The sequence below is a fragment of the Mytilus edulis genome, chromosome 7 (genome assembly GCF_963676685.1).
Source record: "Mytilus edulis chromosome 7, xbMytEdul2.2, whole genome shotgun sequence".
Taxonomy (NCBI): Eukaryota; Metazoa; Mollusca; class Bivalvia; order Mytilida; family Mytilidae; genus Mytilus; species Mytilus edulis.
Genome location: NC_092350.1, coordinates 1,696,380 through 1,719,936, shown reverse-complemented (window position 1 = coordinate 1,719,936; position 23,557 = coordinate 1,696,380). Strand labels below are relative to the sequence as shown.

At 32.9% G+C, this 23,557-nt stretch overlaps 1 long non-coding RNA gene across 1 annotated transcript; it reads right to left on the bottom strand.

The window, feature by feature from the left end:
• Positions 1-8,261: 8,261 nt before the first annotated feature.
• LOC139529713 (uncharacterized) lies at positions 8,262-22,188 on the bottom strand. Its single transcript, XR_011665880.1, has 3 exons — positions 21,909-22,188; positions 20,400-20,552; positions 8,262-9,134 (listed from the first exon to the last, which is right to left on the bottom strand). It is a non-coding gene; the product is annotated as an uncharacterized lncRNA (long non-coding RNA).
• Between the last annotated feature and the right edge of the window lie 1,369 nt (positions 22,189-23,557).

The following is a 23,557-nucleotide window of genomic DNA, read 5'->3' as shown; positions in this document are numbered from 1 at the left end:
AAATACTAATTAAAATCCAGTACAAATCGGAATTCCAATGTCTACTAGTAGAAATAGGAATTCTGATAACTACAAATCAAAATCAAGTACAAATCGGAATTCCAATATCTACCAGAAGAAATTAGAATTCTGATAAATACTAATTAAAATCCAGTATAAATCGGAATTTCCAATATCTACTAGTAGAAATTGGAATTCTGATAAATGCGAATCAAAATCAAGTACAAATCGGAATTTCCAATATCTATTAGTAGAAATTGGAATTAAGATAAATACTAATCAAAATCCAGTACAAATCGGAATTCAAATATCCACTAGTACAAATTAGAATTATGATAAATACTAATAAAAATCCAGTACAAATCGGAATTCAAATATCTACTAGTACAAATTAGAATTCTGATAAATACTAATAAAAATCCAGTACAAATTGGAATTCCAATATCTACTAGTAGAAATTGAAATTCTGATCAATGCTAATTAAAATCCACTACAAATCGGAATTCCAATATCTACTAGAAGAAATTGGAATTCTGATAAATACTAATCAAAATTCAGTACAAAACGGAGTTCCAATAACTGCTAGTACAAATCGGAATTCCAATATCACTAGTACAAATTAGAATTCTGATAAATACTAATAAAAATCCAGTACAAATCGGGATTCCAATATCTACTAGTACAAATTAGAATTCTGATAAATACTTATTATAACCAGTACAAATCGGAATTCCAATATCTACTAGTACAGACTAGAATTCTGATAAATACTAATTAAAATCCAGTACAAATCGGAATTCCAATATCTACTAGTAGAAATAGGAATTCTGATAACTACAAATCAAAATCAAGTACAAATCGGAATTCCAATATCTACCAGAAGAAATTAGAATTCTGATAAATACTAATTAAAATCTAGTACAAATCGGAATTTCCAATATCTACTAGTAGAAATTTGAATTCTGATAAATGCTAATCAAAATCAAGTACAAATCGTTATTTCCAATATCTATTAGTAGAAATTGGAATTAAGATAAATACTAATTAAAATCCAGTACAAATCGGAATTCCAATATCTACTAGTACAAATTGGAATTCTGATAATTACTAATTAAAATCCAGTACAAATCGGAATTTTCAATATCTACTAGTAGAAATTGGAATTCTAATAAATACTTATTAAAATCCTTTACAAATCGGAAGTCCAATAGCTACTAGTAGAAATTAGAATTATGATAAATACTTATTAAAATCCAGCACAAATCGGAATTCCAATATCTACTAGTAGAAATTGAATTTCTGAAAAAGCCTTATTAAAATCCAGTACAAAAAGGAATTCCAATATCTACTAGAAAATTTGGAATTCTGATAAATACTAATCAAAATCCAGTACAAAACGGAGTTCCAATAACTGCTAGTACAAATCAGAATTCCAATATCTACTAGTACAAATTAGAATTCTGATAAATACTAATCAAATCCAGTACAAAACGGAGTTCCAATAACTGCTAGTACAAATCGGAACTCCAATATCTACTAGTACAAATTAGAATTCTGATAAATACTAATCAAATCCAGTACAAAACGGAGTTCCAATAACTGCTAGTACAAATCGGAATTCCAATATCTACTAGTACAAATTAGAATTCTGATAAATACTAATAAAAATCCAGTACAAATCGGAATTCCAACATCCACTAGTAGAAACTAGAATTCTGATAAATACTAATAAAAATCCAGTACAAATCGGAATTCCAATAACTGCTAGTACAAATAGGAATTCCAATAACTGCTAGTACAAATCGGAATTCCAATAACTGCTAGTACAAATCGGAGTTCCAATAACTGCTAGTACAAATCGGATTTCCAATATCAACTAGTAGAATTTGTGTTATCCAGATTTGTACTAGGAGGATTCTGGATTGTACTAGATGATTACTAAAAAAAGACCCAATAAAAGAAATATTTTGTTTTTCTTTATAATGAAATAAGCTATTATAATCAAACTTTTTTATAGTTTGTTCTTATGGTGTACTGTTACACCACTATCCTAGGTTAGAGGGAGGGTTTGGCACTAGAAACCATGTTTAACCCCGCCACATGCTGTATGTGCCTGTCCCAAGTCAGGTGCTGTAATTCAGTGGTTGTCCTTTGTTGCTGTATATCATATTTGTTTTTCGTTTATTGTTTAGTACATAATCAGGCCGTTTAACTACGTTTTCTAGTTTGAATTGTTTTTACAATTTCATTTCGGGGCCTTTTATAGCTTACTATGCGGTATTGGTTTTGCTCATTGTTGAAGGCTGTACGGTGACCTATAAATGTTTAAAAATTGTACATCATGTGGTCTCTGGTAGAGAGTTGTCACTACATATTTTTATTTTTCTATTGTTTGAATCAAAAAGAAAAGCGATAGGGCCAATTTCATATGAATTTATTTCACAGTATAGTCTTTTTCTAAAAGTCATTCAATCTTTACCAAATTTACAGCATCATAAGCTCATATGAGTTACCTTAAGGTTTTAACAACACTTAGGTGTACATGTATTTCATAACATTTGATACCTATGGGTGAATTCAAAATAAATGAGGCACAAACGGAATTTTTTGGTCAATTTTCAACCAAGTTGAAATATTTTCTTTAGTAATTTTAAATCCAAGAGGGCAATAAAATCAAGAAATAATTAAAAAAGTTTCAACATTTTTATTAACAGGTTATAACAAAAAAAACTATAACATGAACACATTGCATAACATCTTTTGAAAAAAAATCAAAACAGAAATTGACAGCTTTTTACAGTGCAATTAATCACTGGGACTATAGTTATTATTTTCAGGCATAAATAGTTTGTTTTACATTCTATTATTAATTATTAATTTTGTTTTGTCATTTTTCCTCCTCATTTTTTATGAAGCTGGTTAAAAAAAAATTATATTGATAACAAATGATAAGAAAAATGAAGATACATTACTTTCCATGTAAGAGTAATCCTTTTAGAAGGCAAACACCCCAAAACATTTATTCAAATACCAAAAAATAAAAAAATAAATGGTATATGAACACCCTGTTTTCCTGATTTTGTTGCACTCCTGACACTTACCATATAATACAACAGTTGAAAGAAAAAATATGAAATATAGAATAATAAGTTGATGTTTAAGTAAAAAAATTAAATGAAAAATACATGAACTAAAGAACAATGAATCTAACATTTATATTAAAACTAGAGGCTCTAAAGAGCCTGTGTCGCTCACCTTGGTCTATGTGAATATTAAACAAAGGAAGCAGATGGATTCATGACAAAATTGTGTTTTGGTGATAGTGATGTGTTTGTGCATCTTACTTTACTAAACAGTCTTGCTGTTTACAATTATATCTATCTATAATGAACTTGGCCCAGTAGTTTCAGTGGAAAATATTAATAAAAATTTACAAATTTTATGAAAATTGTTAAAAATTGACTATAAAGGACAATAACTCCTTAGGGGGTCAATTGACCATTTCGGTCATGTTGACTTATTTGTAAATCTTACTTTGCTGAACATTATTGCTGATAACCAAAAACAGCAAAATTTCCTTAAAATTACCGATTCAGGGGCAGCAACCCAACAACGGGTTGTCCAATTCATCTGAAAATTTCAGGGCAGATAGATCTTGACCAGATAAACAATTTTATTCCTGTCAGATTTCCTCTAAATGCTTTGGATTTTGAGTTATAAGCCAAAAACTGCATTTTACCCCTATGTTCTATTTTTAGCCATGGCGGCCATCTTTGTTGTTGGGCTAGGTCAACGGACACATTATTTAAACTAGATACCCCAAAGATGATTGTGGCCAAGTTTGGATTAATTTGGCCCAGTAGTTTCAGAGGGCGGCCATCTTTATTGTTGGGCTGGGTCAACGGACAAATTTTTTAAACTAGATACCCCAAAGATGATTGTGGCCAAGTTTGGATTAATTTGGCCCATTAGTTTCAGAGGAGAAGATTTTTGTAAAATATAACTAAGATTTACAAACTAGAGGCTCTCAAGAGCCTGTGTCGCTCACCTTGGTCTATGTGCATATTAAACAATAGAGACAGATAAATTCATGACAAAATTGTGTTTTGGTAATTGTGATGTGTTTGTAGATCTAACTTTACTGAACATTCTTGCTGCTACAATTATCTCTATCTATAATGAACTTGGCCCAGTATTTACAGGGGAAAATATTTTCTAAAAATTTACAAAAATTTACAAAAATTTATGAAATTTGATAAAACAAAAATGAATATAAAGGGCAATAACTCCTAAAGGGGTCAATTGACAATTTTGGTAGATCTTACTTTGCTGAACATTATTGCTGTTTACAGTTTATCTCTATCTATAATAATATTCAAGATAATAACCAAAAACTGCAAAATTTCCTTAAAATTACCAATTCAGGGGCAGCAACCTGACAACCAGTTGTCCGTTTCATCTGAAAATTTCAGGGCAGATAGATCTTGAACTTATAAACAATTCTACCCCGTCAGATTTGCTCTAAATGCTTTGGTTTTTGAGTTATAAGCCAAAAACTGCATTTTACCCCTATGTTCTATTTTTAGCCATGGCGGCCATCTTGGTTGGTTGGCCAGGTCACCGGACACATTTTTTAAACTACATACCCCAATGATGATTGTGGCCAAGTTTAGTTAAATTTGGCTGAGTAGTTTCAGAGGAGAAGATTTGTTTTAAAGTTTACGGACGCAGGACGACAGACGACGGACGCCAAGTGATGAGAAAAGCTCACTTGACCTTTCAGGTCAGGTGAGCTAAAAATGCTTAAAAATTTACTAAAAAGGGCAATAACTCCATTTCGGTCATGTTGACTTATATGTAGATCTTAATTTGCTGAACATTATTGCTGTTTAAAGTTTATCTTTATCTATAATAATATTCGAGATAATAACCAAAAACAGTAAAATTTCCTCAAAATTACCAATTTAGGGGCAGCAACCCAACAACTGGTTGTCCGATTCATCTGAAAATTTCAGAGCAGATAGATCTTGACCTGATTAACAATTGTACCCTATCTCAGATTTGCTCTAAATGCTTTGGTTTTTTAGTTATAAGCCCAAAACTCCATTTTACCCCTATGTTCTATTTTTAGCCGTGGCGGCCAGTTTGGTTGGATGGTTCAGGTCACCGGACACATTTTTTAAACTAGATACCCCAAAGATGATTGTGGCCAAGTTTGGATTAATTTGGCCCCGTAGTTTCAGAGAAGATTTTTGTAACAGATTACTAAGATTTACGAAAAATAGTTAAAAATTGACTATAAAGGGCAATAACTCCTAAAGGGGTCAACTGACCATTTCGGTTATGTTGACTTATTTGTAAATCTTACTTTGCTGAACATTATTGCTGTTTACAGTTTATCTCTATCTATAATAATATTCAAGATAATAACCAACAAGAGGCTGTCACAACGACAGCAAACCGGATTTATTAATATTTATTTGTGTCCTGGCAATATCACAAGAACCATTACTGATGAATGGTGAAAGTGAAAATCGTCAATATCAAATTTGACCTCCATTTTGTCATCAGTATCAACATCTTAAAATTTGAAAAGCTTAGATTGAATGGTTCATGAGTAAATGCAACAACGTGAATGGAAACGCCATTTCACAATCTTTCAAGAACCATAACTCCTGAACGGTAAAAGTCAAAATCGTCATTATTGAACTTGACCTCTAATTTGCCATCAGTAACAACATATCAAAATTTCAAAAGCTTTCGTTGAATGGTTCATGAGAAAATGCACGGACACGACTGGAAACACCATTTTTCAATCTTTCAAGAACCATAACTCCTGAACGGTTAAAGTCAAAATCGTCATTATTGAACTTGACCTCTATTTTGTCATCAGTAACAACATATTAAAATTTGGGTTCAGCTTTGGTAAAACAGTTCATGCGTAAATGCACGGACACGACTGGAAACACCATTTTTCAATCTTTCAAGAACCATAACTCCTGAACGGTAAAAGTAAAAATCGTCATTATTAAACTTGACCTCCATTTTGTCATCAGTAACAACATATTAAAATTTGGGAAGCTTAGGTAGAACAGTTCATGCGTAAATGCACGGACACGACTGGAAACTCCATTTTTCAATCTTTCAAGAACCATAACTCCTGAACGGTAAAAGTCAAAATCGCCATTATTGAACTTGACCTCTATTTTGTCATCAGTAACAACATATTAAAATTTGGGAAGCTTAGGTTGAACAGTTCATGCGTAAATGCACGGACACGACTGGAAACTCCATTTTTCAATCTTTCAAGAACCATAACTCCTGAACGGTAAAAGTCAAAATCGCCATTATTGAACTTGACCTTCATTTAGTTGTCAGTAACAACATATAAAAATTTTAAAAGCTTTAGTTGAACAGTTCATGAGTTAATGCACGGACAACATTTGATTGCCGACGCCCGCCCGCCCGACCGCCGTACATCCCCAAATCAATAACCGACATTTTTGTCACAAAAATCCGCTTAAAAATGTAACAAAAATGCCAAAATATCTCAAATTATCTTCAATTTTGTTTTCAAAAAGTAGTTGAAGTAGATCACTAATTGGTTCTGATCCTTACAAAAATATTTTATTTTAAATGATAAATATTCTCAAAGCAAACATATATGATTTTGGGCATAAATATCTATTAAATTTACTTTTATGCATACATACAAATATACCATCATTTCACCTATTTCTGTTGCACTCCTCATGCTCCTGACACTGTTAATGTAGAACAATTATAAAATGGACTAAAACTATAAAAGATCGTGTTTTGCATTCATAATTCTTTTCAAGGATGCATTCACAAAGTAATGTTTGTCTTTAAGAAATGAGAAACAAAAAATATAATGAAAAATAGCAGAAATCATGTATTATCAATATGATTTCTTCTAATTTTCAATTTGAAAACTTAATCATATAAATAAATCAATAACAAAATACTTTATTGTTTCCTTAAACACCTCTACGAATGGCATGAATGGTAAGGATTAAAGCATTGATAATGATTTACCTTAAACACCTCTACTAATGGTATGAATGGTAAAAATTAATGCATTGACAATGATTTACATATAAAAGTATCAAAGCTAAATAATTATTAAAGCATTGATAATGATTTACCTTAAACATCTCTCCTAATGGCATGAATGGTAAGAATTAAAGCATTGATAATGATTTACCTTAAACATCTCTCCTAATGGCATGAATGGTAAGAATTAAAGCATTGATAATGATTTACCTTAAACATCTCTCCTAACGGCATGAATGTTAAGAATTAGACTAAATAGCCCTATTGGAAAAATAAAATCTTTTTCTGTCATCTTTTTTACAGGAATCTAGTCTCATATACTGCCTCTCCAGAAAAATAAAGCAAAAGTTTATATTGAAGTGATTATTTTTGAATGGTTACTGTCAAAAGACAAAATGTTGCACTCCTGACCATGTAGGGTATGCTCATTAAATTGGCCCTCACACATTGGATGTGAGTTCCAGCAGTGAAATATTTGTTTGATTGGACAGATAAAGATATTGTTTTAAAAGTTTAAACGTTTTTTATACATACATTGCAATCCTTGAATTAAAAATACACAATTCTATACAAATTGGTCATTTTGTGTGTTGCACTCCTGACAGGGTACTACACCTTTTTGTATTGAGAAAAAAGTGACATCCTATGCCTCAAATGTTTAATCATTATTGGAAATTAAAGGTATATACATTGAAGTTTTTGAAACAACAGCTGCCTTTTGATATAAATCTTTTTATTTTAAACAGCAGGACTTTGAAAAAAGTCTCTTTTTTATGCCACAAAAAGGGGTTGCACTCCCGACATTTTAGCACCATTTTCGGGTACCAATTCATTATTTTGAAAGATATCTCTTAGATTTTTGGTATACAAGTGCAGAATATCATGACACATAATATGGTGTGCCTCAAATCATTCAGACTGTCTGTAAATTAAGTTAATTGGCCAAATATGCTGTGCCTCATTTACTTTGAATTTCTCCCTTATACGGGCAAATTTTGAGTGAAAATAAGGACATTCTTAACCAGAACCAAAATTTTATTGGAAGTATTTTAAATATTGTCTATCAGATAAAAAATAATTCATTTATGTTAATGATGACTTTCGATACAAAAATATGTTAAATTTACATTAACATGATTAATGTCTAAAAATTGATATTTAGAATACAAGTTAAAGTTAAACCTAAATACTGTTAACATTCCTTTATTTTTCTTTTCTTATATTTAAAAGCTACAATCGATCAATTTCTGCATTATACAAAAAAGTTCATATTTTTCATTCCATTTGACAAGGTCTGTTTCTTTAACTATATAAGAAAAAGTATTATTTTCATTTTCAACTTTATTAACAACCATGAGTTTCATTCCATCAGGCACTACACCAAGTCCAGCTATTTCTTCCTGGTTGAAGGACAAACCTGCCATACACTCCTGAAAACACTGCTCAGTAGATCGCTTCAAATGTGTAGCAAACAATACATGTGTTCCATATTTATTGTAGGATGATATTTCCCCTACAATTTTTACTTGCCTTTCCTCAATGGTATCTTTTAACAGAACAAGATGTGGTTTATGTGGCTCAAAGTACTTGTGTAATAAATAAGGCTTAACAAGGAAGTTGCCTGGATTTTCAAGCAAACGAGACATATCAGTATCTGTATTTGGATCAGATTTTTTTGTGTTTTCAATGTCTGACAAGATATTGTACCCTGCAGGTGACGGAGAACGTGACCTCGATCTGGATCTAAAACCATTAGCTTTAGGATGCAAAATGTTCTGACGTAACCGTACTCTACCTCGAACTTGACCATTTTGATGTTTTAACTCTTCATATTCCAGCTAATCCTCATGACAACCATAAACTAAGCAGTGAAGGACTCCATTTTCTATTGAGCTGTTAAATGAAGGATTTGATGGTGGTATAACTGTAAAATTGTCAGTCTCCCCAAAAACTGTTACATTTAAAATATCATCTATAAAGAATTTCATCATTAGTTCTCCCATTGAATGAAACCCTTCCAGCATAGCATGAAGTATGGTCTGAATATCCAATGTATTAATCTGAAAAATGATTATTATAACAAGTTTTAATATAAAAAAAAGAATACTGTCAGTATGTAGCACAGCATGAGTACATTACACAAATTAAGTACTTCAATGGGTGCAATTATAAACCCAACATTATGTATGACTGTCAGACAACCATCAACCAAACCCCAAAGGACATGGAAGATCCGAAGTAAACAGGTCACCATGCATACAGCGGCTTCAACAATAATCAAAATCAATACCAGATTGTACGCTTTCAAAGGAACAGGGAAACAAAATGGGAAAGAATCTGAATAAACACCCTGTAAGAAGGGACAAAATGGAACATTGCCATAGAAAAAATGAAAATAAACAATAGGGACCCAAAATTGTCTCTTTTTTATATTAATTTTAGTATAAAAAATATATTCAAAATTTTGAAGAAAAAAATATGAACCCCCAAAATAAAATTTGACAAAAAAAAATTCCCCCAAACTTTTAGAACCCCCCTCCCTTTGAGTAATTACCCCCAAACTCAATCCCAGCTATCCCTTTGTGGTATGGAACCTTGTAGTACAATTTCAGAGAGATCGATACACTTACACACAAGTTATTGTCTTGAATTTAGAAAAATGCTTGTTTTTGCCCCTAATTCCTAAACTGTTGGTACCATGACCCCCAAAATCAATCCCAACCTTCCTTTTGTGGTATTAAACCTGCTGGTAAAATTTCATAGAGATCCATTTACTTAAACTAAAGTTTTTTTGCATTCGTATAAAAATTAATCAAAATATAACTAAAAACTACAGGCTCTCAAGAGCCTATGTTGCTCACCTTGGTCTATGTGCATATTAAACAATGGACACAGATAAATTCATGACATAGTTGTGTTTTGGTGATGGTGATGTGTTTGTAGATCTTACTTTACTGAACATTCTTGTTGCTACAATTATCTCTATCTATAATGAATTTGGCCCAGTAATTACAGTGGAAAATATTTTCTAAAAATTTACAACCAGATGCTCCGGAGGGCGCAGCTTTATACGACCGCAGAGGTTGAACCCTGAACAGTTGGGGCAAGTATGGACACAACATTCAAGCTGGATTCAGCTCTAAATTTGGATTGTGATTAAATAGTTGACACAGCATAGGTTTCTTACACAGAATGAATGTGGTCTAATGAACTTAAAATAATTTTTTTGCCTTTGAGCAATTCACTGTGCTGTTGAATATTAATCCTCTCAAAAAAATGTTTGAAGAAATTTTCTTTTTATTTATGAAATCTGAAATGAGAAAAATTTAACCCCCCCCCCCCATTTTTTTCACATCCCCCTTTCCCTTTTTCCAAAACTGATCTCAATTCAAATTTCTAATGGAGTTTGCAACAATAACTACTCATTTAAATACATCATGAAATATTAAAATGTAAAATAAAGTGCTTGTTATCACTGAATGGTAAAGATTGTTTTAATTTATCAGTTGGTAGTAAAAGTGAATATACATTGTATATTGTATAAAACAATGATTTAAGTTGATTCAACTACTATTCTGGACAAAGAAAGATAACTCCAATTGAAAATTTCTTGCTATTGCACAATATTGTGCAATAAGATATTTCTTGCTATTGCGCAATACTGTGCAATTGAAAATATTTGCTATTGCACAATAGTCACTCACAGTGCAATTGAAGATTGCTTGCTATTGCGCAATACTGTGCAATTGAAAATTTCTTGCTTTTGCACAATACTGTGCAATTGAAGATTTCTAGCTATTGCTGAATACTGTGCAATTGAAAATTTCTTGCTATTGCACAATACTTAATATAATAATTTTGGATCCTGATTTGAACCAACTTGAAAACAGGGCCCATAATCAAAAATCTAAGTACATGTTTATATTCAGCATATCAAAAAAGCCCAAGAATTCAATTTTTGTTAAAATCAAACTTAGTTTAATTTTGGACCCTTTGGACTTTAATGTAGACCAATTTGAAAACGGGACTAAAAATTAAGAATCTACATACACAGATTGATTTGGCATATCAAAGAACCCTAATTATTTAGTTTTTGATGAAATCAAACAAAGTTTAATTTTGGACTCCGATTTGGACCAACTTGAAAACTGGGCCAATAATCAAAAATCTAAGTACACTTTTAGGTTCAGCATATCAAAGAACCCCAAGGATTCAATTTTTGTTAAAATCAAACTAAGTTTAATTTTGGACCCTTTGGACCTTAATGTAGACCAATTTGAAAACAGTACAAAAAATTAAGAATCTACATACACAGTTAGATTCGGCATATCAAAGAACCCCAATTATTTAATTCAATTTTGGACCCTTTGGGCCCCTTATTCCTAAACTGTTGGGACCAAAACTCCCAAAATCAAACCCAACCTTCCTTTTATGGTCATCAACCTTGTGTTTAAATTTCATAGATTTCTATTTACTTATACTAAAGTTATGGTGCGAAAACCAAGAATAATGCTTACTTGGGCCCCTTTTTGGCCCCTTATTCCTGAACTGTTCAGACCTCAACTCCCAAAATCAATCCCAACCTTCCTTTTGTAGTCTTAAAACCTTGTGTTTAAATTTCATTGATTTCTATTTACTTATACTAAAGATATTGTGCGAAAACCAAAAATAATGCTTATTTGGGCCCTTTTTTGGCCCCTAATTCCTAAACTGTTTGAACTAAAACTCCTAAAATCAATCCCAACCTTCCTTTTGTGGTCATAAACCTTGTGTCAAAATTTCATAAATTTCTATTTACTTAAACTTAAGTTATAGTGCGAAAACCAAGAAAATGCTTATTTGGGCCCTTTTTGGCCCCTAATTCCTAAAATGTTGAGACCAAAACTCCCAAAATCAATTCCAACCTTCCTTTTGTGGTCATAAACCTTGTGTCAAAATTTCATAGATTTCTTTTCGCTTTTACTAAAGTTAGAGTGCGAAAACTAAAAGTATTGGGACGCCGACGACGACGACGACGACGCAGACCACGACGCCAACGTGATACCAATATACGACCAAAAAATATTCAATTTTTGCGGTCGTATAAAAAGTCTGTATAACTGTGATTTTCAACAATTTATCAAAGTCCATAGCCCCCAATTTTGGCATAATTTAGCCAAGCAGAACAAAACTTTAACTTGGTCTGTAACTCATCATGGTTAACTCACATACTGAAAATCAGACCAATATCTGTAGGCGTTTAGAAAAAAAAAATCTGTATACCTGTGATTTTCAACTATTTATTAAAGTCCAAAGCCCGTAATTACGTCAAAAATTAGTGTGTGGTGGAAGAGTGAAGACGTGTGTGTGAACAGAGAGAAACTGAAGCGAATTTTTATCTTTTACTGACAGCATTATTGTGTTTTCTAAGTGGTCTGACAATACACAAACCCATTTTAATCTCGAGCATTAACTTTTAACAAAGGAGAACTTAAATACAAGATTTAAAGAACTGAAAGTGACAAGAAAAAGACGCCATTTTTTCACGAGGCCGCCTTTAAACTTTTAACATCACCTCTTTTAGATTTTTATAATTGGGATATATCCGTTTTAGTGTTTTAAAACTGTTCTTAAAACCTTGATAAACATTTTAACATATTTTACCGAATTTTAAAAACAATATATTAAAGAAAATCCGTCACCCTTGAACATTAGTCACTAATATCACACAGTGGTCGTCCAACTCAAAAGACAATTTGCTTATATATTCTGTAGAACTTAGATGCTTGGTACTTGGAACAATAGACTATAGACACTACCATTTGCTTGCTTCGATATATATCTGCTTATATAACTCAACATTGCACTTAGCCTGTCCATCTATAATCTTATAATCATATGGTTCTGCACTACAGTGAACAATATAACTCATTAAATCAATAACTGAAAATAAAATATGGAAAATTCAGCAGTTCAAAATGACAATGCTAGACCACTGAGAAAAAGTCAACGAAACTCGAGAACAAACCTCTCAAGAATTAGCATAAGTCCACAGAAAAGCAATAACATAGAACAACTTCACACAAAACCATATGAGCTGAACATGGACAAAGCAATAGAAAAGAAACTGAATAGCTGCACATCTGAACATATACGTGTAGAAGTAAAACCAAGAAACAATATGAGAATTTTTCTAAGTACATCTGCTTATGAGTTAATTAAAAAGAGCTTACCAACATTGCTTCAAAACTACACAGACGAGGAAGGTCTAACATTTAGTAAAAAAAAGGTTCTCGACAAAGGTGGCTCAGAAGTTGAAATTAGGTTTCGAGTCCTTAACCAACTAAAATCAGGTAAAACTGGCAGTCAAGTCAAGTTTACAATCAACTGTTATCATACAAGCTCATCAATGCTAGTGAACGGATCTAAACTGGATCTTTTCAATGATCACATTCTTCCAAAAATTGAAGAAGAGATACAAAACCATCATGACAGGCTTGATACATTGAATTTAAAAGTACAAAACTCAATTAACAACATACATATAAACAATCAACAGTGTCATGCAAACATTGGAACTTCTAAAACAAATGATTCCGCTAACTATGAAATGCAATGTATTACATACCACAAATCAACTGATAAATCATCACTACCGAATGAGGAGTAAACATGTCCCATATGTCAACACTCAGCGAGATTAGACACTATTGCCTGCGAAGAGTGCAATGAATGGTATCACTTTAGTTGCATTGGTCTGACAAGAACGGATGTAAATAAGCTACAAGAAAGTCTTCCCTACATCTGTATGGCATGCATAGATAATCAGTTGTACAACTCAAATACATCCTGCAACTCTCAAGACGAGGAATTTGGACACGAGCCTTCTAAAATAACTGACTTTTCGTCAAAGCCAGAGGTAGATTACCAGTCAGCACGGGTTTTTCCGAGCTATACTGGGAACTCGATACAAGTCATCAAACTCAATTGAAGATTCCACTTAATAATGCCAATCAGGAAGAAAATATGATCCAGCCAAAACAAGATTTAGATTTCCAGTCAGCACGGGCTTATCCGAGCTATACTGGAGTATCTATATCTGAAGAACAACAAACTCAACTGAAGATCCCATTCAATAATGTCAATCAGGAAGAAAATATGATGCAGCAAAAACAAGATTTAGATTCCCAGTCAGCACGGGCTTATCCGAGCTATACTGGAGTATCTATATCTGAAGATCAACAATTGCAATCATCAGAGCCTGACATGGAACAAACAAACAGAACATCACAAAAGGCGAAACCACAGAAGAAGTGCCAGTCAAATGCTAGCGAGCAAGTAGATCAAATTCAAAAGCCAATCGAGACAGACCATGAGATTATTTATATACATACTGATGATAATTCAGCTAAATCTAACAGGACATCCAAAGACACAAAAGTCACAAAGAGAGTTATGGGAAATGAACAAAAGCTAAAATCAAGCATGATAGATAATCTCCAAAGAAGTTATATACTGGAACTAGAGAGAAAACTTCAAGATAGAGACAAAACTATTCAAGTCATGGAGTCGAGACTTTCTCAACTAGAACAAAGACACCAATCAACTCCAAATACTAGTCAAACAAATAATAATTACTGTAACTGCCAACCACTTTATAATGGGATGAATACAAACAGTCATAACAATAACCATTATAGCTGTCAATTACAGAGCGTAATGAATAATGTGAAAGCCCTAGAACAACAACTTACTCAGCACATGTGCATAAACACGGCTCTAACTACACAAATGGCTATGCAGCTACAACAAAGCATGTGTGTTAGGCAGACTTTATCAAATGTAGATGGATACACTGCTCAACCAAATACAACTAGGCCTGAAACACAAAACCAGCCCTTCATTCAAACAAATCCACATCTCAACCAAGAAGTACATGGGCACAGTTTCATGAATCCAAATCATGCTGTCAACCAAGGTCTACCAACAAACATACCTTCTTATTCTAACCAGCATTATCAACATCAGTATAATCAAGAAATACCTCATCATGCTCGTACAAATCAGCTGTACTACCAAAACCAGCCAGATGCAAATTATGTTGCCAGTATTAACAACCCTCAGCCAGTATATACTCAAAGCAATATAATAGCGCAACCACCTCCATCCTACTCTCAGCTATCTAGAATGTCAACATCGATACAACAAAGCCACCAACAACCTCAAGGTCAAAATACTCCTATTCAACCAGGTTATGTTTCGAGCCCACCACAATATGAAGCCCAACATAACGTTCAGCCAATACCAGATGAACCAAATACAAATATAAAGTATTACTCTCAGGAAACCAAAGAGACCAGACAGGAATGACACAAAGTGCCAAGTACGCTACAGCACATGGACCAACTAATATAACTCATGTCAATGAAACAAAATGGCAAGATATGAAAAGCATACATGTACAACCCAATAGAAATGCTGGGACCAACAAATCCAACGATCTGAGAAGCGCTATAAAGCACCTAGAGACAAAGCAAGCTAATAATAAGCACCAAATATCAAACTCTTTTTTAACCACCCCAAGCCTCAAAAAAGTTCCACCAAATCAGGACACAATACTGCTCGAAACAGTCCACAGATTATAGGCGTCACAACATTCAACATTGAGGGCATTAAATCAAATTTGGAATACTTGAAAGAACTATTAAAGCAACACAATTTCTTATGTATACAGGAACACTGGCTCTGGACATTTGAACAAGACTTTATTGACAAAGCAGTACCACAAATGGAACATTTTACAAGATGTCATGACTTTAAAGACCAAATAACCAATTTTCAAATTCCAAGAGGTCGTGGTGGAGTTTCGATTTTATGGCCAAAAGAATGGAGCCCCTTTGTTAAAAAACTAGATGATGGAAATAATAGAATAATTGCCGTTGAAATTTTATCAAACAACAAACCCATATGCTTAGTAAATGCCTACATGCCAACTAAAAAGGCAAACTCAGATTTTGAATATCAAGAACACCTAGATATCAATAGTAGACAAATATGAAGACACTCATTCAGTACTAGTCTGTGGAGATATGAATGGTACATATCTAAATTTTAGGAATAACAGCCATGATGCAAAATTTAAAAAGTTTATAAAGACAAACAACATGATTATCCACCCTGACATGAAAAGCAATCAAACTTTTTATCATAATGATGGCAGATCTTCGTCTCAAATCGATTATATTACTTCAAACAATGACATTCTTGAAACAACAATAGTAATCCAGCAAAGTCCTATAAATTCCTCTACACATCTGCCAGTAAAAGCCATAACAACAAAGGTACTTGATGCTAAACAGCAAAATAGGAAAAGGAAAAATACAACTTCATACAAGCTGCTATGGGACAAAGTAGATAAAAAACGATATCAATCAACGTTTAAAGACCTACTAGCAATCTCACAAATCAACTGGTACAATTATTCTGTCGATGAGAAACTGCAAGATCTTACCTTAATTCTACATAAAACAGCTGAATCTGTCGTACCAAAAAAGCTCATTAGACTTAATGGATTCAAAAGAAAAGCATCTCCAACTATTCTGAAGATGATAAGAAAAAGCAAAAACAAACATAGAGAATGGGATTTGGCAGGACGTCCAAGAAACAATCACAAGCTATTTCTTGCCAAGAAAGAAGCAAAGCGTATACTTAGACAACAACAGAGAAAAGAAATTGCCATTGAAAGACAACAGTCTTTTGACAAACTAGAGCATGACCCGAATGACAAAGCCTTCTTTCAGCTATTAAAACGAAATCAGTCAACGGTAAAATCCTCTGTACCTGAATATATTATGAAAAAGGAACAAACAGCTTCAACCTCAAATGAACAAAGACAAATCTTTGCTGAATATTTTAAGGAACTAGCCACCCCACAAAACCAACCAGAATTTAATGATCAATTAATGCAAAATAGCCAAAGAAGATATGATATTATCAAGAAAGTCTCAAAGTCAGAAAGAAAAAGGAAAATTGATGTATCCAAGGATGAAATAAAGACAGCTATACTAAAACTCAAAAATGGCAAGACAGCAGATGAATATGGGATAAGAGCAGAACATATAAAACATACTGGAGATGAAGCACTAATTGCTTACCAAACCATTTTTAAACAAATACTGGAAGAAGGCAAAGTAGCAAAGTCTTTTAAAACTGGAGTAATTACACCTGTCCTGAAGAAAGGAAAAAATGCAATGTATACAGAAAACTACAGAGGCATCATTGTCACGTCTATCCATGGCAAAGTTTTTGAATATGTACTTATAGAAAAAGCTAAAATACGCAAAATGAATCAATCTAATATGCAGTTTGGATTTACTGAAGGGCTCTCCCCAAATATGGCCTCACTTATTGTATCTGAAGTGTGCTCTGAAATTTCAGGAAAGAGTAAATTACTTTTTATTTCGACTCTTGATAGCCAAAAAGCATTCGATGTTGTTAACCATCAAATATTATTGGACAAAATGTATTTTCTTGGCATGGATATTCAGTTCTGGGACATAATCGAAGATCTATATGAGGATATAACATCTACTGTGAAATGGCAAGGAGATCAAAGCTTTAGCTTTCGGATTGAACAGGGCGTAAGACAAGGAGGAGTATTGTCAACACATCTCTATAAACAATATATTAATGAACTACTATGCAATCTAGAAAAACATGGAATTGGTATCTCGATTGGGAACACCTATGCAGGATGCCCTACATGTGTTGACGATATCGTCTTACTCTCATATGATCATACAGAAATGCAAGAAATGTTGGACACCGTGTATACATATGCTGGAGACCATAGATTTCAAATACATCCTGTAAAGAGTAATACCATTATCAAGAATATTACTAAGCAAAAATCAGAGAACTTCCATAATAATTTAGACAGTCTTAAACTTGGACAAAATGATATAGATATCAAATCTGAAACCACACACCTTGGTCTGAAGAGAACTACTTCTGATGACAGTAAAATTAATGTTGACGAAAGAATAACATTGGCTAGGAGAACTTTATACTCATTAATTAAAAGTGGAGTCCATGGAACAAATGGACTAAATCCTAGAACCTCCGTCAAAATTTACCAAATATATGTCATCCCAAGATTATTGTATGGACTTGAAACTATACACATTCAAAACAAGGACATGGTCTCACTCTGCAGCTTCCATCTAAGCACACTAAAACACCTCCAATCCTTGCCAAATAGAACAGCTACCTCAGCAGTATATCTCTTAGTTGGCGCTCTTCCAATTGCCGCAAAAATCCACAAAAGACAGTTAAGTCTCTTACATTCGATTGCTATGAGTGATAACATGTCTATCAAAGAAATAGCTCGTAGACAACATATAAGTGATAAACCAACTAGCTTCTTTGTTAAAATACAAGACGTACTCACTATGTACCAACTACCTTCATTCAGTGAAATAATGAACGGCCATTTCAATAAACTAGATTGGAAAAAATTGTCAGAACATCAATCAATTCATATTGGACTTCAAAATTAAGAGAGGACTGCAATTTAAAAACAACTTTGAATAAACTAGCATTTGACATTATGGAAATAGGAAAAACACATAATATTTGGGATACCATTACTAACTCCGTTAAACAAGTTAAACAGGCAGTAACAAAAGCTCGAATGGCAACAGGAACATATACTCTACAGATCCATAAAGTGAAATTCTATCAATCTGAGCTGGATCCAACTTGCCCTATATGCAGATTGGAAGATGAGACTCTTCTCCATGTACTTACTAGATGTTCGACATTTAATGATATAAGAAAATCAAAATTTCAAATACTGAAGAACCTTTCTAAAATTGGTCAGGAAAAATGGAAAAGTCAGTTTATTAATAGACAAATAATATGCCAACTAATTATTGACTGTCAGTGCCTCGTTCAGCAAAACTTATTGCCAAATGACAAGAAATTTCTTCGAACAATTGAAGTAATCTCAAGAGATTATTGCTATGCTGTGCATGTTAGAAGGCTTAATGCTTATAGTCTATTGTGAGTCTGTCGATCGCTGTGTGATATAAAAACAAGTTAAATTCTATGATTTTACAGATAATATGTTTCTTAGATTTTAATTATTTTAAATGGACATTTGAATACGTTATTACCTGTGTACAGAATTTTAAACTTTTGCACTTGTGGATGTAAATACACTATTCTACTGGTGGAGGATTATTCGACTACCGTATATTTTAGTGATTTTAACAATATAATATTATATTGGATTTATTTCCAAGTGCTCCAATATTGGAGGGATTTACGTAAGAAGAAGAAGAAGAAAAAGTGGAGCAAAACAAAACTTGAACTTGATCTGTAACTCATCATGGTAAACTCACATACCAAAAACCAGTCCAATATCTGAAGGCGTTTAGAAAAAAACTCTGTATAATGGTTTGTTGCGGAATGACAGAATGATGGAATTTCAGAATTACGGAATTACGGAATTACGGAATATCGGAATTTCGGACACGGGTAAAACTATATGGCAGATATAGTATTAGAAAAACAGACCAATACACAAAAAACTTACCATTGACCAATGAACCATGAACATGAAGTCAAGGACAAATGACACCTGCCAGACAGACATGTACACCTTACAGTCATTCCATACACCAAATATAGTTGACCTATTGCCTAAAGTATAAGAAAAAACACCAAAACACAAAAACTAAACATTGACCAATGAACCATAAAAATGAGGTCAAGGACAAATGACACCTGCTAGGCAAACATGTACACCTTACAATCATTCCATGTACACCAAATATAGTTGAACTATTGCTTATAGTATTAGAAAAACAGACCAAAACACAAAAACTTGCCATTAACCAATGAACCATAAAAATGAGGTCAAGGTCAGATGAAACCTGGCAAACTGACATGTACACCTTACAATCATTCCATACACCAAATATATTTGACATACTGCTTACAGTATCTGAGAAACAGACTTAATCACACAACTTTAACCTTGATCACTGATCCATGGACTTAAACTTGTCAATGATAAAGCTATGAAAAGTCAAGGGAAAACATTTTCCCGCCAAAATTTCAATGGCTAATACATGTATCTCGAAAGAAAACAAGCACGGTGACCTGAATATTTTTTTTTTGCTCTTTTCGTTCCTTTATTAATCCCCTATCAATATATGCTAGTATTTATATATGAAAAGTTAATTATTTTGTTTGAAACTGAGAAGCCAACTCCCTTAACATTTGCTTAAAGGCCACAAGATATTTTGGCAGCCATCTTTTCCCAAAAGTAGTTGCCTTACCTCTCCAGCCTGTCTTACAACTGGAAGTACATCAGCAATTCTGCTCCGCAAAGTGGCTGATGAGTATGGTATATTATTTCCAGCACCTTGTCACACATCTTTGTGAAAACCATCATAAAGAGTCCTTGGAGCAACATTATTTTGAGGGGTCATCTAAAATACATATTGGCAGATTATTCATCAAATTTAATGATTTTTATTGCATGAAACAACCAAACAGGATCTGCTTACCCCTTATTTCACCCCCAGTTTTTGGTTTAATTTGTGCTTCTCAGTCTTAAGATTTCTTTTCATTGTCTTTCGTTTTTGCCATGTTATTTTCAGTTTCTCTCAATTTATGAGTTTTGAATGTCACTTGGTATCTTCTGTCTCTTCTTTAATAGGTATATATACTTGTCTTGTACCTTAGACAATCTATGTCTCTTCTTTAATATGTATATACTTGTCTTGTACCTAAGAGAATCTATGTCTCTTCTTTAATAGGTATATACTTGTCTTGTACCTAAGAGAACCTATGTCTCTTCTTTAATAGGTATATACTTGTCTTGTACCTAAGACAATCTATGTCTCTTCTTTAATAGGTATATACTTGTCTTGTACCTAAGATAATCTATGTCTCTTCTTTAATAGGTATATACTTGTCTTGTACCTAAGAGAATCTATGTCTCTTCTTTAATAGGTATATACTTGTCTTGTACCTAAGACAATCTATGTCTCTTCTTTAATAGGTATATACTTGTCTTGTACCTAAGAGAATCTATGTCTCTTCTTTAATAGGTGTATACTTGTATAATATAACTATATGTCTATTAATGCATATGGAATGTGGATTTTTTGCTCATTATTATACTGTCAGCCAAGCATACATCTGTAGTTATTATCTTAAGTCCTGATCCTGATCCTAGGGTAGCATTAAATGCAATAGCAGCTTAGAAAAATTTACAAATAAACAATCTTTGACAAGAGATTTGGAAAGGAATATGATTTTTTAAATGCAATAAATGGATCAAACATAAACTATCTATATATATAGACAATTTTAATCATGTTTTAACAAATGTTTAATACACAAATTCATTTTGATGAAAATCAGAATCTTTTGATGTACAGACACGAATCAATGGTGGAAGAAAATACTTTGATTGGTTTGCATAAGATCTTGATCAGTCTTCATAGTAATTGCTTTCACTTTGTTCCTGATATGAAATCAATTGTCTATGATTTTGAATGTCTTTACTTATCAATGAAAAAATGCTGTCACCTCAACTTCTTCAAAATGGGAAATTATTGATGATGAGAGCAACTGTTTCAAACCCTGACGACAAAATATTCCTTTTGGCAGTTTGGAAAAGTTTTTTTCTCCCTTAGTCGTATTTTTCCTTTTTGATGATGTATCAGCCTCATTTCCCCCTTCATCTACAGTTAGTTTCCTAACTGACGATGTTCCTGGGGATGCCTGTACTCATACTTTGTGAAAGTCATTTTAACTGTGTTATACATGACAATTACCTGAACAAGTAAAGCTGTTCTCAAGTTTGCCATAACATCTGCAAATAATTGCCATTTCTGAGATGGTACGGAATGATAATCTAATTCCAAATATAGATGTTGTACTGCAGGTTTTGTTGGAGCACAGGGCCAATCAACCTTCAAAAACTCATCAGTGTCTATAACTGGATTTACTTTTCCCTCATCAACTTTTTGAAAGCATATTCCAGTTATCTCCCCTGTAACATCGTTGTCCAAATAAGAATTTCCTAGTGACACACATGGTACTCTTCCTCCATTTCTAGATATAAAATAAATATAATTAACTTATATATTGGAAAGCAAAAGTCACAAGCAGACAATTTATTTCAGAAGATAGACTTGACAAGTCCATGCAGGACACTTTTTATCACATTTTAGCGTATAATATTGAGTACAAAAAAGTTTTGCTCAATGTCGAAGGCAGTACAGCACGTAAAGTGATCCAGAGCTATTGAAATCCATGTGGGATTTTTGTACTTGTAGCTGATACATTTTTTTCTCAGTTAAGGTAGATGGGGGTCTAAATTAAAATTGATAGAACTTTTCTACAAGCTACAGCTTAAAATTTGGTATAGATTATACATTTGTTCATGGAAAACCCAATTTTTTGTGATAGAAAGAAAATTACAAAATAGATTTTTCAAGATAAAATATGAGAAGATAGCTGATAGAAACAAAAATGTGTCCTAAGTACACGGATGCCCCACTCGCACTATCGTTTTACATGTTTAATGGACCGTAAAATTGGGTAAAAATCTAATTTGGCATTAAAATTAGAAAGATCATACCATAGGGAATATGTGTACTAAGTTTCAAATTGTTTGGACTTCATCAAAAACTACCATGACCAAAAACTTTAACCTGAAACTTCCACTTTCATTTTCTATGTCCATTGGACCGTGAATTTGGGGTCAAAAGTCTAATTTGGCTTTAAAATTAGAAAGATCATATCATAATCAACAAGTGTACTAAGTTTCAAGTTGATTGGACTTCAACTTCATCAAAAACTACCTTGACCAAAAACTTTAACCTGACGGACGGACGAACGGGCGCACAGACCAGAAAACATAATGCCCATAAATGGGGCATAAAAATAAGAAGATGTGGTATGATTGTTATTGAGACCACAAGAGACTAAATGAAACAGAACTAACCACATTATCGATAAACTTGTCTGATAAGCAAACATTTTACCAACGGCAAATTAATTTGGTTAATGGAATTATTCAATATGATGATATCCCGATTCATTTGTGTATTGTCCTGTTTATCAAAGAAAAATCAAACGGTGATTGCAATCCAAGTTTTTATTAAGCTATGCAATCATTTTGATCTTGACTTAGTGTTTTTGATATGCGAAGGTCTGAATTTTAGTGGTCAAGTATGGGTTTTTATGCGTATGCTATAAGTTAATTATAAATTAATGTTCATATATGTATGTGTCTAAATTTGACCTTAGCCATTTACCTTTGTTGTATTTTATTCTTGTGCGACATCTGGATTGTTTGGAGATATCATTCGGTAATTTGCCATTTAGGTTATTGTACTTTCACCACGAAGAGGTGATCTCTATTGATGACTTTAAAACTAATTTGCTAGGATTGATTTTAAAGTATAAAGCAAAACAG